Source organism: Podarcis vaucheri, assembly GCF_965113315.1.
Source record: "Podarcis vaucheri genome assembly, chromosome: 3".
In the NCBI taxonomy this organism is placed as follows: Eukaryota; Metazoa; Chordata; class Lepidosauria; order Squamata; family Lacertidae; genus Podarcis; species Podarcis vaucheri.
Genome location: NC_138761.1, coordinates 54,508,781 through 54,524,367, shown reverse-complemented (window position 1 = coordinate 54,524,367; position 15,587 = coordinate 54,508,781). Strand labels below are relative to the sequence as shown.

Genomic DNA, 15,587 nt, shown 5'->3' with positions numbered 1-15,587 from the left:
ATGTGTGTGCATGCACAGACATGTGCTATGCACAAGGTAGTGTTTCTTTTCACATGAGGGAGAGAGGGAGTCTGTGTTTTATGGGAAAACAATAAATTGTTGCTTTATCATGGATCATCCTCTCAGAGTGAAGACTGCAACACTGAACCCTGTGTGTCTGGTATATAATCATATATAAGACTGGCGTTAAAGAACCACTGTGTTTGTTATTAAACACACCAGATTCATTTTAACCCAAAGCACACAGCCATTCCATTTGACAGATTTTTTATAACTCAATGCCTTATAGTACATATAAAAGACAATCACCCATCCTGGTCACTAGACACTAAAAACCAATAGCACAAGTACAGAGAAAATATTCATAGTGGACAGATGTAAAGGAGTGACAGTCCTAGACATAGGGATGCTGGAGTACAATGGAAGCTCCTAAAGCCTTTTGTGGCTAAAGGAATATCTGACAAAAGAGGGCAATCTCCATCACTAGACAATTATATGACAAGATCCCTCATGGAACTCTCTCACAGAAGACCATGCCTGCTGCGCATTTCTACCCAAACAGTATTTAGAACAACTCTGGTTTACATGCAACAGTAATATTCTTTTTTGTCTGAAATTTCATTGCTCTTTTGCAGCACTCCATACTTACAGCTTTCCAGGTTTTGTGCAGGAAGCAGGTCCCCCACAATTATCTGCTCAGAGCAGACTGGGAAGCCCTACCCTGACATGGGAAAATGCAATAAACACCCACACCGTCTGGTGAGGCTCTGGCCACTCTCTGGGACAAATTACAGGTGACGGCAGCTCCACATTTTAGAGCTTAGACTGCCCCTTCTCAGTTGCATGGCATCAATGAGAGTGAGTGTTTTAAACAAAAGGAGCAGAGAAGGAGATGCTTAACCCTTCACCTAGCAGCCCATTTCCCCCTGAAACCTCTGCCCACCCACAGTTGATTACCAATGATCTATTCTAGACCCAAGTTTACTTCTCATGGACACTTCGTAAAGAAAGGAGAATATGCTACCAGACCATTCTCATACTTTCTACAGTGTAACATTCAGTTTGTCCCTCAGTGCATTAAAGTGGTGCCTTGGGTTACAGACGCTTCAGGTTACAGATGCTTCAGGTTACAGACTCTGCTAACCCAGAAATAGTACCTTGGGTTAAGAACTTTGCTTCAGGATGAGAACAGTAATTGAGCGGTGGTGGCGCAGTGGGAGGCCCCATTAGCTAAAGTGGTACCTCAGGTTAAGAACAGTTTCAGGTTAAGAACGGACCTCCAGAACAAATTAAGTTCTTAACCCGAGGTACCACTGTATTCATCAGTACCTCATGATGATTAAAACAATTATTTATTAGGAAAAGCCCTTAATAAATTGCAAGTTTTCGCTAACTTTCAAATGAGCTCTAGTTTGAACTAGATTATATATTATTCTATGTAATAGGGATGTTATTTCCAAGCTGTCAAACTTTGGGAGTGGAGGAGTTGATTTAAAAATGAGTATTAAAATAGCAAAGGAAACTAATTTGATTCAATTGTTTAAACTAAAGAGTTCAAAACCAATCCTCCCTGAGGCCAGTAATTTAATTTGGTACATTAACATCCCTAGGTAAATCAGCCTGTCCATAGCAGATGATGGGTGAAAGCATCATTATATTAACAAACTTAACTTTTCATTGACTGGATTAATTAAATACAATGTACTGAAATGGAAGTAAAGTCTTTTCTACATGTTTAAATAAAGAAGAAATTATTTGCCTTTAGAGCCAGAAGCAGCACTTATTTGTTTCATACGATGTCATATACTTGCAAAAGGAAAAGATAGATACTTGGGGGTTTTTATTGAAATGCAGAGTCCACCCTTCAATTCCTAGGGCAGTTTACAACACAAAATAAAACACATGCAATAAAAAGCATTTCAAAACATAAAAGCAGCAGGAGCCACAATCTAAGAAGAACAGCATAAGAACCTCTCGGAGATAAAAGGAGTCTGTATTAAAGAATTAGGGAACTAAAAAGGGCTGGACACGAAATGTCATCAGCATAGGCCCGAGTCAAGCCTCCCTAGAGAAAGCATTCCACAGTCAATTGATAGCAAAGATTGAGATCTGATTTGGATATACAAAGGAGCTAAAAAATAGAACTGGATCAGAAGGAGATGAGGGCAAGACAGAAATCTCTTAACATACCGTATTTCCCCCCTATAAGACGCACTTTTCCCCCTCCAAAAATGAAGGGGAAATGTGTGTGCGTCTTATGGGGTGAATGCAGGCTTTTGCTGAAGCCTGGAGAGCGAGGGGGGTCGGTACGCACCGACCCCCCTCGCTCTCCAGGCTTCAGGAAGCTATCCACTAGCTGTGGGAGACCCAGCTCTCCCAGGGCTAGCGGAGAGCTTGCCTGCACCCAGAAGCTTGGGGCGCGCTGAGCTCCACACGCCCCAAGCTTCGGGATTAGCGCAGTGCTCCGCTAGCCCTGGGAGAGCCGCGCGGCTCTCCCACGGCTAGCCGAGACCTTGCCGGCACCCAGAAGCTTGGGGCGTGCTGAGCTCCGCACGCCCCAAGCTTCGGGATTAGCGCAGCGCACCTGGGGGGGGGGGAATAAAAAATTTTTCCTTTATTTCCCCCCCAAAAAACTAGGTGCGTCTTATGGGCCGGTGCGTCTTATGGGGCGAAAAATACGGTATACAAAATCTGTGTATGTTGTAGATGCATCAATATCACTCTGTTTTGTTGATAATGTGCAGCATGGAATAGTAGAGAATTCCAGCTTCTGTTAAACAAGACTATCTTGGCACACAGGCAAGTTTGTGAAAGATCACAGAACCAAAGATGACCTTGTGCAGGTAAGGTCTCCTTTTGAAGAATTAGGTTTAGACTCTGTTACCTCTATGTATGTACCACCCTATACCCTATACCTCCGGGTATAGGGTGGTATATAAATTCAATAAATAATAAAAATATGTTCACACACTCATCCTTCTAGGATCATTTTGTGGTGAAGGGATCAAGCGTGTACACTCCTGCGAATTGCTGGGAATTAGCAAGCATGAAGAGGCATTTGGTTGGCCACTGTGAGAACAGGACGTTGGACTAGATGGTCCTCTGGCCTGATCCAGCAGAGATTTTCTTTACGTTCTCCCCACCACGTTATATAAGGCATTGTGATAACAGGGATCCCTGGGGATGCCCAATTTGCACAATTCATCCAAATTAAATGGAGCAGGAGACTCCACAACTCAATGCTTCAAATGTGTGGCCAGAAGGAGAATAACGCCAACCCCATCCCTGTAGAAAAATTGTTGTCAACCCAGTGCAGGGGTCTAATTTCAGCCCTTTCCAAGGGACTAAATGGTGAGTCTCTTGCATTGCATTCTTCCTTGCCTTCCTACCATCTTTCAGACTCCACATATTCTATGCAAATATATCTAATATAATCTGAATGCACAGATCCTGGCATCAGATTGGAATACTTTTTCTTTTTCTTTTTCTTTTTTCTGTTTAGCACCCACTGAGTCTGTTTTTGGTTTGGTTTGGGGGTTGTTGGTTTTTGCACCCACAGAGTCTCCATAGTTCTATTTTGTTTTTTAAATGTAACATTAAATATGTAAGAATGTATACTATTTTTGAATGGATATATAATTAATTTAAGAAACTGTTGCAAACCATATGCTGAGACGGCTGTTAAATCAAAGTATCACATGATTCCAAGTTATTAACAGCAGCATGACATTAAAATAATTCCAACATTCCTTTTGAAGTACAGTAATTAACAATATTCTATTAATGATCACTGTTAAAAGTGGGTATCATTTAAACAATAAACAAGCCTCAGCCAGCTTTTATTTGGTTCATATGGTCGAAGCACACATGAGAGCCATGAGAGAAAACACATCTCCAACTATTTAGTTTTTAAAACTTCTGAGAAAGAATTGTACAAATACCTCAGTTACTGGCTAGAAAATGTTGAATCTCTGTTTGGGGCTGTATTTATTCAGTCTGAAACAAACAGCTGGTTTCTGATGCACATGGCTAATTTCATTTTTGAATCCAGATTGTTCATCCCATTTACTTCCAACTGCTGTTGGCTACCTCCCCCCACCCCCAGCCATCCCCCATCCTTCGGCTGACTAAATTTGAATTTTACAGAGTTGCATAAATGCAAATCATTTCCTTCACAGCAATCCCTTTGTACATCTTTCAAAAACAGAAAGAAAATTCCTTATTTTGTAAATATAATGATTTGGGTTAGGGTAAACACTGTTCTGCTGAGTTGGCTTCATTATTTGTATTATTTACCTGTTTGATCAAAACTTAAACCCACAGACCACAGCCCAAAGAAGTAGGAGAAATGAATGTCAGGAAAGAGCTCACGTGACGAGGGGAGGAGGATGACACCATCTTTTACACATAACCTTGTCAGTTCTGAGTAAAAATCCACATTTGGATAAGTTGCTTAGTAGCATATATCCCAGAAGTAAATCTGTGGTCCCACTGTATGTAAGAGTGTGTGTGTGTGTGTGTTCTCTTCAGTCTCCCTCAGTACCAATGTCTCTTTAGATCAGTAACAAAACTCATAGCCACAGAGTCTCATTACTGAATTTCCAGGACTCTGTTAGTTACAACAGTAAACAGAATAAAATGATTTCCCCCCCAAATGTTTTTTAAAAAAACACATTCATTTTCTTCATCACATTTATACCCAATTTCTTCTTGAAGGAGCTGAGGTTGTCTGGGTGATCATGAGCTTGTCAGTGTCTCTCAGCCTAAATTACCTCACAGATTCTTCTGAGGATAAAATAGGCAGGAATCGAACCATGTCTGTTGCCCTGAGCTAAAGACCAGCTCCAACTTTCAGAGGGCAGTCAGCAATGTGCTCGTTGGTAAGTTACTTTATGATTTTAAATTTTAAAATTCCCATAGTGACCCTGATGTGGCATTATTCACTACACAGCCTATATATCAGCACCAATGGGCTCCAATAAGGCCATTGGCTTGTCTGTTTCTTGAGGATACCAGGTGCTGGTATGAGGCCTGTCTGAGCTCTTTGGTGGTGGAGCAGAATAAAAGTAACTAGATCAAATCAGAGAGATGCGTATATGAAAGTGTTTCAATGTACACAGCTCACACAGATGTATTATTACTACTACTTATTACATACTTCTTCTTCTTCTTCTTCTTCTTCTTCTTCTTCTACTACTACTACTACTACTACTATTACTACTACTACTATTAACACACCCTTCACTCTAAGGCCTCAGGACAAGTCACAACTAAATACCAAAAGTGATGTACTCTTCAGCTTCCTGGTCGGTTTACTTCAGGTTCTGTTGCATTACTAAAATAAACTTTGAGCAGCTCAATCTTGTCAATGCAACTTTGTTTAACTATTGCATCTCAGCATCACCAGGTCATGCTTTTATCTGTAAAAATCAACACAACAAGTGTGTGCATAAACAAAAGAAAGTGTACTTATGGTAAGAGTAAGGGAATACGATCTAGCGTGGAATAAACATAGCAGCACAAGAAAAGTATCTGTTGGTATCTTATTTAATCATATTGGTGCTTCATCCAGAAAGGACATGTTGACATGAAGCCAAAGTCATATATCTGTCTATATAAAGCACCTAACAGATGTCAGCATGTCAAATTCAGGCAGAAGAAAACGTTATTTCATTAATTTTAGCAATTTACTTTGAGCATATTAGTGCACCTCTGGCATGAATATAGAACTATTTGCATTCATTCATCACACTTAGAATGTATTCACAGGCCAGCATACCACCTTCTGTCTTTTCAGATGCCTCCACAAAAAGCTTACCTTCTGGAATTAGGGTAATCAACTACCACCAATAAAATTCGAACATGATTCCTAGTTACTATTTATTTATTTTGGGGGTCTCACCAGCCAAAGGTTTCTTCCAATTAAGGAGGAAATCCATGTACTTCAACTATATGTAATAGCTTTTTTTCTATTTTGGTGCAACCTTATTCTTAGCAATTCTATACCCTTGGCCATACAGTGTGTGTTTTTTTACAGAAAGTAGCCTTAATACCTAGGTCTATACAATTACGTGTAAGCATAATCCACTTTGCTGCAAATAAACTTGATGCCAAGTATAACGGCATTCATTTATCACGAAATGAACAAATTCAAGGTACCGAGTTCATTGATCTCAAAATATCAGCAGGTGCACCAAATGATACACAATATATTTTGGCTGAGCTGGCAGCATATCGTGCTAAAGAAGGTTTTTTTAGCAAGTCATATGTATTGAAGTTGGTTGAAAAAGTGGATGCAGTGGTTTGGTGGAAGGGAACATGCTTTGGCTCAAAGCTTAGCAGAGTGGCTATGGACATTTTAAATATGCCACTAACGACAGCTGCAACAGAACGTAGCTTCAGTACTTATGGAGTTATTCATTCAGCAAAAAGGAATAGGCTTACTGTAGACAGAGCAGAAAAGCTTACATATGTAGCTCATAACTCCTAGAAGAGAAGAAAACACAGCTTCTAACACGCTCATTGAATTTTATACAACCATCAACTTCGTTCTATGATCTCCCAGATGATCAGTGTGGACTTGAAAGCTCTGTTACCAGTGGAGACGAAGATGGTGACTCATCCTCTTAAGATGTTTGAGGAGTCAATATAAATTTATAATTTTGAGACTTGTTACTTAAAGCCTATTTTTTAAATAAATTCTTTCTTGTGACAATTTATCAGTTATAATTTAAAAGTGTGTTGCCTTACTTGTCTAAGCAGACAGTAATTTGCATTTCTGATGTTATGTAACTTGTCATTACAGATTATTTGTGTTTTATTTTCTAGAAATAATAGCATTCATTTTAAACTTTATATTGATTATATTGATTGTATTAGTGCTGCACTGAAAATACTGTACCATGTAGATATGCTTATTAAAGAACGTACTCATCTAGTGGGCCTGAGGTTTTTTTTATATTCCTTTTACTTTAAAAGCTACATTTCATACATACACAACATAATTAGAATTCAAAATTGATGGTAAATACAGTGGTGCCTCGCAAGACGAAAAGAATCCATTCTGTGATTCTCTTCGTCTAGCGGTTTTTTCGTCTTGCGAAGCAAGCCCATTGAAGGATTAGCGGATTAGCGCTATTAGCAGCTTTTAGCAGCTTATCTGCTGATCGGATCAGCTGATAAGCGGCTTAGCGGCTTAGAAAAAGGGGGGGGAGGGAAAAAAACCAGCAGGAACTCGCAAGACATTGTCGTCTTGCGAAGCAAGCCCATAGGAAATTCGTTTTGCGAAGCACCTCCAAAATGGAAAACTCTTTCGTCTAGCGAGTTTTCCGTCTTGCGAGGCATTCGTCTTGCGGGGCACCACTGTATACGGTTAGTGGCAGGCTTAGTGATTAATGTGAGTCATTCACACTGAATTTTCAATTTCATATTTGGTACAAAAAAATCACTGCATTGCCCCATTGAATAAAAGTATCTATACAGTTTTTGGTTGCCATCTGAACAAGTTTAAAGGTAAAGGTAAAGGGACCCCTGACCATTGGGTCCAGTTGTGACCATTAAAATTATATCATTTTCAATGCATTAAAATATTCTCCTATTTTAAATGAAAATTCTCTAATATTCCCATTAATCGAGAATATTCTCCAAAAGATTATTCTCAAGAATTTAACATCACTACCCATGATATTCTTGCAAGGAAGCTGGTAAAATGTGGGTTGAACGAGGCAACTGTTAGGTGGATTTGTAGCTGGTTGACTGACCAAACTCAAAGAGTACTCATTAATGTTTCCTTGTCATCCTGGAAAAATGTGACAAGTGGGGTGCTGCAGGGTTCTGTCCAGGGTCTGTTGTTGTTCAACATCTTTATAAATGACTGGGATGGAGGAGTTGAGGGGATGCTCATCAAATTTGCAGATGACACCAAACTGGGATGGGTAGCTAGTGCCGCAGAAAACAGAATCAGAATTCAAAATGACCTTAACAGATTAGAGAACTGGGCACAAGCTAACAAAATGAATTTCAATAGGAACAAATGTAAGGTTCTGCACTTAGGCAGGAAGAACCAGATGCACATATATAGGATGGTGGACATCTGGCTTATTAGCAATACTTGTGAAAAGGAAAGGATCTAGGGGTTGTGGTGGACCACAAGCTTAACATGAGTGAACAGTGTGATGCAGCAGCAAAAACAAAGCTAACACTACTCTAGGCTGTATCAACAGAAGAATAGTGTCCAGATCAAGGGAAGTAATAGTACCACTCTATTCTGCTTTAGTCGGACCACACTTGGAATACTGTGTCCAATTCTGGGCACCACAATTTAAGATGGATGTTGACAAGCTGGAACGTTTGCAGAGGGCAACCCAGATGATCAAGGGTCTGAAAACTAAGCCTTATGAGGAGCGCTTGAAGGAACTGGGTATGTTAACCCTGGAATAAAGGAGACTGATGTGAGATACAATAGCCATTTTCACATATCTTAAGGGCTGTCACATGGAGAGCGAACATGCTTGTTTTCTCCTGCTCTGGAGGGTAGGACTCAAACTAATGGCTTCAAGTTGCAAGAAAGGAGATTCCGACTAAACATTTGGAAAAACTTTCTGACAGCAAGAGCTGTTCTGCAGTGGAACAGACTCCCATGGGAGGTGGTGGACTCTCTTTCCTTAGAGGTTTATAAACAGAGGTTGGATGGCCATCTGTCATGGAAGCTTTAGCTGAGATTCCGGCATTGCAGGGGGTTGAACTAGATGACCCTTGGGGTCCCTTCTAACACATTTCCTTGCTCAATTATTTTGACTACAATAAAGAGGTTGTCCTTGATATTCTGTTTAAATACACTTTGCTAAACATGGTCATAAAACATAAATGTGTACCTGGTGGGGAAAGACAAGAAAAAAATGAGCCTGTATTATCTAGGAATGCGCGCGCACACACACGCACACACACCTTGAAACAGCTACCTAAAGCATTTGAAGCAGCTGCACGTTCATTCCTCTTGTGAAGAGTGCTGTTCTTACATTTTTTCACTGTAATCAAACAACAGAATACAAGGATTTTTTAAAATGGAACTTCTGTTTTTATAAATATTCAGTATCTCAGTAACTCTAGATGCTTATTTTAAAGCAAAGATTATATTCCTCACTTGGAATAAATCAAGCACGTTTCCTTATGGTATGATAGGACAAGTAACTTGTTTTTTCCATACCTGGATAAATCAGTCCCAGGACTGACCAAGGTTGTGCTGGTAAGACCCAATTAACTTCCAAGACCAGTGCCTGAAAAATGGTCTCTTAGCTGCCTTTTTAGAATAATTTAACTTTAATACAGACTACATTTAAATTTGTTTCTTCGCTGCCTTTAATTAAAGATGTCAAAAAGGATCAAGGGCAGTATAGCCCTTCATATCATCCTTACACCAAAACTGCAGATTATATTGCAATGTACCACAGAGTATACACAGTTATGTTTGGTGCAGGCAGGCATACAGCATGAATCATAGACTCACAGAATTGGAAGGGACCACAAGGGTCATCTAGTTCAACCCCTTGCAGTAGCCTGGGACTTTTTTTTGTAGTAGTGCATATTTTAGGATAATCCCAAGTTTGTTGATATATTTCTCTTGTGCATGCACTGTAGTTTTGGTGACAAACAGACAAAAACAGAAAGATGTCAAATTGGTATTAGTGTACAGTGGTACCTCAGGTTAAGTACTTAATTCATTCTGGAGGTCCATTCTTAACCTGAAACTGTTCTTAACCTGAAGCACCACTTTAGCCAATGGGCCCTCCTGCTGCTGCTGCGCTGCTGCTGCACGATTTCTGTTCTCATCCTAAAGCAAAGTTCTTAACCTGAAGCACTATTTCTGGGTTAGCGAAGTCTGTAACCTGAAGCGTATGTAACCTGAAGCATATGTAACCTGAGGTACCATTGTATAGGCTACATGCACACATAGTTAAATAATGATTGTTTCCCTTTAATTTCCCTTTAATTTTGGCCCCCGGTAAGGATGCAGGAGAATTCTGATGGAAACTGGAGAAGAAATTGCCAATGTCCAAGTATTCACCCCATGTCTAGAAATGAATTATGCTGTGTCAGGATGTACTGTCATTTCAGAGGCATTATTTGGGTGAGAGTGGGTAAATACAGCAGCCCGCAATTGGGCAGGGGCAACTTCATGTAGCTTCATACAAACAGAAACTTCGTAAAAATTAAAAAAAAAGTGTGGTGGGCCGCCGAGCTGTCAATAACAGTTAATCAAACAGAGAAGCCTCCATAAAAAATTTAAAAATTATCCTGTCCCTTGAGTACTAGACCAACAATGCTGCTCCACTTTCACAGTGTAAGAGAGGTCCTGAAAGTAAAGTGGTGTATTTCCACACATGATTCAACTGCCTGAAATATGGCGGGTGACTATAAGACCTAGAGTCTTCTTGGTGATAGGACCCACCCACCCCATCCCTTATGGAACTGGCTGTCCAAGGAAGTGAGATTTTCCACCTTCTAAATGGCCCTTAGAGCAGCTAAATGAAATCCTTTTTCTGATATCCTTTGCTCAGCATAGAAGTATATTGAGAAGGTTTGTTGGATTGCTTGTAAATACTTGCCAGATGAATTGGTTATATAGTGTTAATGGCTTCTTGATTTTATAGAAGTTATTTTGCATTGTTATAACATGACAATTTAACTTGATTTAACACTGTCTACGAAGCACTTTTTATTAAGAAGTGGTACACAAATGGAATACAACAGCTTTCCCTCCAGCAACAGGTTTATGCCTCTTGAATGGCAGGGGTGGGAATAAGTGGTTTGAGGAGTGACTTACATCAGAATAGCACCATGCAGTTGGCTTAAACCTAACCTTGTATGTATTAACACATCATTAATGAATACTGTACAAGAAAAATTATGCAGATGTCCTAAAAGGGGAAGGAACTTTAAAGGGAATCAAATTGTGGCAAACCACCCAGCAAATTATTGGAAGGGGGAGAACGATCAAAACCGATCTAAGTTAGTTTTAAATATTCCTTACCCTGAATAACTCATATGGGGAAGAAAATAAATGCCATAAAGTCTAATGCAGCTATGGCAGAAATCCGGAGCATTAAATTTTATATTAAACATATAAATTATTCAGAAAAATCTGTAACACTTCCTCGTAAGGGTCAGTGATAAATACTTGATAGAACATAAAAGCCACAGACATGCTTATAAATTAGTTAGTATGTTATGAATGGTATTATAAACTCTTAATAAGCCGTAACTGACAGCATTAACTATTCATGGCAACTGTCATAAAGAAGGACATCTGCATATCAATATATTTGAGTTTCACAGTAGACATAGCTAGATATAGATGTATTTATAGGGCGACACCAAGAGACAAACTGAGCATTTGGCTTCTTTGTCCTTTGATGTTATTATTAGTAGATAGCAAGATGTCCATCAACTGTTAGGAATGTGTGTGGAAATATGGCATAGGAATAGATGATTTCTTTTCTTGTTCATTTAATTTCATTTGAATCACTTTTCCAAAACAATTGCGCTCACACATGCATGTCAGAGAAGCGCATGAGAAAAATCCTACAATTTAGCTGCAACACACTCATGTACATGACCCTAAAGGGCAACACTAGACAGGAAAATCTTCTCCAAAATATTTTCTGGTGTGTATGCATGACACATGACTTCTCACTCACACCTGAAGTCGGAGGAAAGTTGGCAGGGAACAGAAAACAGCAAAGGGACTGTGTTGTTTGTACAAACAACAGCAGTTGGAGAAGCCATTAGACAGGGACCTGGGGAGATTTCACTAGAAGCAGTCAAGAAAAGTGGTACTTGGGGCCTCCAGATCACAGAGGAGGGAATTGGTTGGCACACACATTGTGGCTGGAGGCAGGGAGGGGGTGCATTTGGAGTGCTGCTTGGACTGTTTGCAAGGCAGTACACATGTTCTGAAGAATTCCAAATGCTGCCCCCCCCACCTCCGGCCACAATGTGTGTGTCCCCAGCCACACTCCACTAAGACAAATACAAACAAAAATCAATGGCTGGGAATTGTAGCTCCATAAGGGACAAGCTACAGTTCCCAAGATTCTTTACAGAAAGTAATGTGCTTTAAATGTGTGGGTGAGATCTTTGTCTGGATTCCAGTATTTCTTGGTGGTGTTTAACTGGAGAAGTAAGGATGGCAACTGAGGGACCTCTTGAGGAGCTTATTGATGCAATTACTTGTCCCATCTGCCTGGGATATTTCAAAGATCCTGTGATGTTGGACTGCGGGCATAATTTCTGCAAAGCCTGCATTGTCCAGTCCTGGCCTGAATCTGAGGGAGCCTCTGCTTGCCCTGAGTGTAGGAGACTCTTTCAGCCAATGGACAGCAGGCCAAACTGGCAACTGGCAAAAGTGGTCCATCTTGTCAAACTGTGGGTGGAGAGATGCACAGAAAGGAGAAGAGAGGTGTGTAAAAGGCATCGGAAGCCCCTGAAGTTCTTTTGTAAAGATGATGAAGCCCCGCTTTGTATGGTGTGTAAACGGACCAAGGCACACAGCGGCCATAATAATTTGATCTTAATTTGATTAAATTAATTTTATAATGAATGTTTTAGAATGTTGAACTATTTTGATTGTTGTTAGCCGCCCTGAGCCCAGCTTCGGCTGGGGAGGGCGGGATATAAATAAAATTTATTATTATTATTATTATTATTATTATTATTATTAACTGTAAGTTTTCTTGCTTATATATAGGATTTGACTATGTCTCACTCCAGATAACATTCACCATGGTAGCTAAGGCTACAATTCTATGCACACTTTCCTAACTTTGAGTAATAATAATAATAATAATAATAATAATAATAATAATATATTTATACTCCACCCATCTGGCTGAGTTTCCCCAGCCACTCTGGGCGGCTCCCAATCAAATGTTAAAAACAGTACAGCATTAAATATAGAATGATTACACTATATGACAATGGAGACTGCATCCCACCCTTTCAGCGGGTTGATTGGAGGAGGAGCTGTGACTGCATAATAAAATAGCAACCAATTCCCAGCCTGGCGGACACCAAGAGGTGCTCAAGAAAACATGCCTCCTCAATTACTTATCTCTCCTGCACATCAGATGCATTCCCATTCCTCTCCGTAGATTGCCACTGGCCTCTTGGCCTCTTGAAAATATTAATGCACTTGTATATGTGAACTGTGCCTTTCCTTCAAGTATTAACAGGGATTCAGTGGCAGGGGTGGGGGTAAGCTCCTTGTCTGAGGAGAGGGACACTTGCCCCCCCCCTTTGCCCTCTCTGACATCACCGACTCCCACCAGTACCAGTACCAAAGAGCAGCTGTTCTTCAAAGAAAAGCTATTTTTACCTAAATTAATTTTGCGCCTAGTTGCACTGCAGTCACATGAACTGGTTATATTAATTGTGCACCTGAGGCACACATGGCCACACTGAAGTAATTTGAGCTTTTCCCTTTCCCAATGAGAATCACATCATTATGTGGGCAAGGGGGGAAATGACCATTGATAAGAGTGCTCCCCATCAGAGAACTACAGAATTTCCTAATACCTCAGCTAGGCAAAAACATTTCATTACCTTCTATGCTAGTGTAAGCCTAGACAGTAACAGGCATTTTACACTGATCTGCAGCATTTCTTTCCATCCAGGGTGCCCTGTTAACACAGAACCTCTCTTAAATGAGCGGCTTTTAAAGATGATTTACTTTTCAAGAAAATAATGAGGCTCAGAAAAATGGACCAAGAGAGATTTAACTATAATTCATTTGGATGTCACATTTTGTACTATAATATAGAAAGAAAGAAAGAAAGAAAGAAAGAAAGAAAGAAAGACCATGCTGTATCGATAAGAGAGACACAGTTTTGTCGGTGTGTTTTTTTAAAAAGAGATCTGCTTGTTCTATAAAAATCCCTCTTGTAGCCATCAATATCTCTTTCATTTATTTAGACTGACACTTTAATAGATGTCCAGCAAGACAGAAATTATTATGTCTATATCTATGTCATGGCAATTTGTCATGGTACATCTTCACAGTATGTCAATGTTGTCTTACTTTGTTGCAATGCAAAATCACAATGTTGGCTAAACAGACAGACAAATGCAATTATACTATTGAAAGCTACTACCAAATGGAGTTTTTATTTATTTATTTATTTTTAACTGTGATATTGGGTTAGAAGGATCCACTTTTTTTTGCCATGACAACAAACAACCTGAGATTCCTCTTTGAAAATGGCAGTCCACAAATCTTTGTAATGGGACAACTAACTCTAATAGAAGAAACTCTGCTATCTTTAAAAAAGAAATTCATATTAGTATCATTCTGAAAGGGGGGGAAATTAACATAGAGAGAATTAAGCAAAAAAACACATTAAGAGGGAAATGCTTCTGTATTGTATTGTGAATAACAGTCTTGGGAAAGACCCATTGGCTTCAATAAACCTATTTTTTGAAGAAATGCATCAACAGCATATATGCAGTACAACAAATCATCATATCTACTCAGCAGCTGTTCATGCACAGCAGCTATTTCAGATGCAGGCATTAGTGTGTTATTTCATTTTTCAAGACTGTGTCACTAATTCAAAGCAGTACACATACTTTACACTGTATCTGAGAAAACCAAGAGATTTCCTTACTTCTTGGAAATGGCACCCTCCCCTTCCAACCCTTGCATTACACCGCTGAAAGAGAACAGAGGTGCACAGGGAGACTGTATTGTGCCATGAATATGCATGTGAAACCTGCCTTTGCAATGCCTCACAGGAAAAATAGGCTAGAACCATCGTTTGAAGATTAAAGACAAGGGAGACATCATTGAGTTAGTTCAAAAAAAGTTAATGTGTTCACGCTTACATTTTTAAGTTATTAAAACTGTTTTGTCACACCTTTGTGATATTCCTTGTTATCACAGCATGACATTCTTTAATATATACTATTAGAAAGTAGCAGACCTCCTTTTCAGTCTGAGCAATTTGCCACAGGCAATGTGGAATCCCACCTTGCTTGCCACAAGGAATACAATCCGCTACAAGAGCTGCTTGTTCACTCACTTTTTGTGATGGCTCCACACATGGATTTGATTTGATATCCCGCCTTTCACTCCCTTTTAAGGAGTCTCAAAGCGGCTAACATTCTCCTTTCCCTTTCTCCCCCACAACAAACACTCTGTGAGGTGAGTGGGGCTGAGAGACTTCAAAGAAGTGTGACTGGCCCAATGTCACCCAGCAACTGCATGTGGAGGAGCAGAGACGCGAACCCGGTTCCCCAGATAACGAGACTACCGCTCTTAACCACTACACCATACTGGCTCTCTAACTCTGCCATCTAACTGTAATCTTCACAAGTTCTTCCAGCAATTGTTCTATTATTCCCTACCACAAAAAATCCAGCCTTAAAAAAAGAGTAAAGCAGCAGCTTAATTGTCACAAGTGTAGACAGTTCTTAGCATCTCCCCTTTTCCTCCTGATGGTTTCCATTTGATTCATTACTTCCTCGTTCCACCAATAACTGATTGGTCCCCTAATCAGAGAGTTTCTCTTGACTGTTGGCTGCAAAGAGGGAAT

General features: G+C 39.8%; 1 protein-coding gene and 1 long non-coding RNA gene across 4 annotated transcripts in view; one reads left to right on the top strand and one right to left on the bottom strand.

Moving 5' to 3' along the window:
* PRKN (parkin RBR E3 ubiquitin protein ligase) overlaps positions 1-15,587 on the bottom strand; it is a 634,267-nt gene that overhangs the window by 412,010 nt on the left and 206,670 nt on the right. The window lies entirely within an intron of this gene.
* On the top strand, positions 9,987-13,853 carry LOC309528153. The gene is made up of 2 exons (XR_014217575.1): positions 9,987-10,055; positions 13,671-13,853. It is a non-coding gene; the product is annotated as an uncharacterized lncRNA (long non-coding RNA).